The following is a 2763-nucleotide window of genomic DNA, read 5'->3' on the forward strand; positions in this document are numbered from 1 at the left end:
GAATCAATCCATCTCATAGAGGGTCTTCCCCTCCTGCGTTGTCCCTCAACCCTCCCAAGCATATAGCCTTCCCAATTTTGAACGATATAGTGGCTCCTTGCTCTGTTCCGACAACTGCCTCCTGGTCCAAGTGGAGGTTTTGCATTCGCATGATAAAGTAAGTATTCTGAGATTCCCATTCTCCTCAGAATTAGCCACAGTTTGCTGTGATCCTCACAGTCAAATGTCTTTGCATAATCAATGAGACGCAGATAGACATTCCTCTGGTACTTCCTGCTCTTAGCCAAGATCCATCTAATGTTAGCTACAATATCCCTAGTCTCAGCCTTTTCTAAACCCAGCCTGCACTTGCAGCAGTCAGCTCAAATGGAGACAATACTACAGCACCAGTGGCTCTGGGAGACAAAGCGGGATAAGTCCCTCCAGTTTGATTTACAGCGTCCCGCTGAAGGATTGTTACTGAAAGCAAAGGGTTCTTTCCGAGTCAATGTTTGGTTAGACAGATGGATTGAAACAGCCTTAGCATTTTATCGTGGAACTTGGAGGACAGTGAGATTCCCCTCAAAAACTGCCTGCCAGTGTGGTAGAGATCATTAGGTTTTATACCAGGCTTAGATACTAATTTACTTAACAATACACTTTCATTCATAAACTTATAGAATTTCTACATTTAAAAAGAGCAGTTTACCAGTAAACAGACAAGTTAAGAAATAGTTAACATATAACTGCAGAACAGCAGCTTTGAAAAGGTAAATGCTAATCCAGGAAAGATGCATTTTCCTTTCTGGTAAACGGGCAGCTTAAAGCACAATCTACATATGACTAAGAAAAACAGTTTCAAAGAGTGAATCTAATCTGGGAAAAACGCATTTCCTCTCCTGGTAAATAGGCAGTTTAAAGTACTTTACATGACTAAAGAAAGGGGAAAAAAGACTTATAAGGCAAAGTACTGAGTTTTGCAGGCTGGAGAAAAATTGTATCAGTCCTATAACTACAGTTTTATAACTGATATATGTTTGGAGAATTCTCAACTTATTAATACCACACCATAACAGCACATAACAACAATAACAGAAAAGTTTAAGTTCTGAGTGAAATTTTAAGGGAAGCAATGAGACTAAAATTGCAGAGAATTGACTAAAAAAAAAGCATAGACCAGTTGTTGTTGTTTTTGACTGCCTTCAAGTTGAGCACGGCTTATAGCGACCCTGTGAGCAAAAGGCCTGAAGCCCCTCTACAACTATCGACATTTATCGAAGTTCAGAGTTTACAGAGTCCGGTTATTTAGGAAGTGGATGCCACTCCTGCTTAGATAGGTCATTTTTAAAATTTTTTTTTTATGAGTGAAATAGTGTGTGTTTGTATTACATTGAGTACGTGTATATTCCTGACCAGGCCAACTTGGTCCTGGTAGACACACCCATTCCACCACCACCTGGAACTGATGAAAGACGAGAGCATTATTATGTACGGGAACAACAAATGTAGCCTCAATTAAACAAAGGAATCATGCAGCCTGAGGAAGCTGGTGTGACCATGTAAGAAGGCTTATGAAATACTTATCTTAGGGTCCTCAGGATACTCTGTAAAATTGATTTTAATTAAGCAGGAAGAAAAGGTAAAGGAATTGTAAGAATGGATACACATTTCCATATAAAATGACTTTTTTCTAATCCTCAAGATTTTAAAACTTTAGGAGACTTTCACAAACTTGTCTGAACGGATCTAGAGAATGAGAGTGGAAGAAAGGAGGAGACGCACCAGAGGAATTCATGATCTAATGAATGTAGAGAGACTTCCTCTAGCGCCGGATTAAGGAGGTTGGTTTACCCAGTGTTGGTGTCTCAGGAACAAAAGGTTTGGGTGATTAGAACTTTCAAGTCTGGAAATATGCTCACACCATTTGTCATTATTTAGTTTTGAAGGCGCAGAACCAAACCGCTGTAACTCAAAGGCAGCTTAAGTTTTCAAATGAACATTTGCTACCAATTAGTTTATAACAAGTTTTTGTCTGAAATATTTAATGAGCATAAGAAAGCTTTTAAAATTGAGAATCTTTTATGTTGAGGACTTACGTGATCCTGACTTCTTAGTGCAATAAATGTGATCACCCAAAGACTTCATGATGCTTCAAACTCGAAGGCTTGGCACTCCAGCCGGATAAACTGGGCCCTTTCCCCTTTCTACTAACAAGGATAGGAAATCTTTTAGACAAAGAGCAGACCTCCATTGTTAGTCCTTAAACCCCCACGCTAATCCCATTGCTATCAACAGAAAGTTTCAATGGACTGAGTGTGGGCGGTCCATTGAGAAAGTCATCAAGAGAAGGAAAAGCTTCTTTTATTTCTTTTTTAAAGTTTTGTTTCCTTAGACTTTTTCCTTTATTAGTCTAATTAGTACCTTAAAAAATCCTTCCTGATGTTTTTGGGAATGCTTCAAACCTTAACCTTTTCAGTGCTTTAAAGACAAGCAATTGATTGATTACATTTGTTTGATTTTAACCACGAACAGGTAACTTTTTGAATATTACAAAGTCAAAGGTTCTAAAAAGTCATAGTGCGACAAGCAAGCAAACAATAGAAAAAAAGAAAAGTCTTCTTAGTCTAGAAAGGCAATTATGAGGAAAACTTCCTTATTGAGTTTAACTTCTTTCACTGTTGTAGTTGGCTTTATGCCCTACAATTTATAGCTGGGGGTTCATTTCTTCGATCAACGTAGTAGGAACTTCTCACCACAACAAGATAAACAACCCAGTTGAAACTG

This window comes from Elephantulus edwardii, unplaced genomic scaffold (genome assembly GCF_000299155.1).
Source record: "Elephantulus edwardii isolate Elephantulus edwardi_28Jun2011 unplaced genomic scaffold, EleEdw1.0 scaffold00235, whole genome shotgun sequence".
NCBI classification, from domain to species: Eukaryota; Metazoa; Chordata; class Mammalia; order Macroscelidea; family Macroscelididae; genus Elephantulus; species Elephantulus edwardii.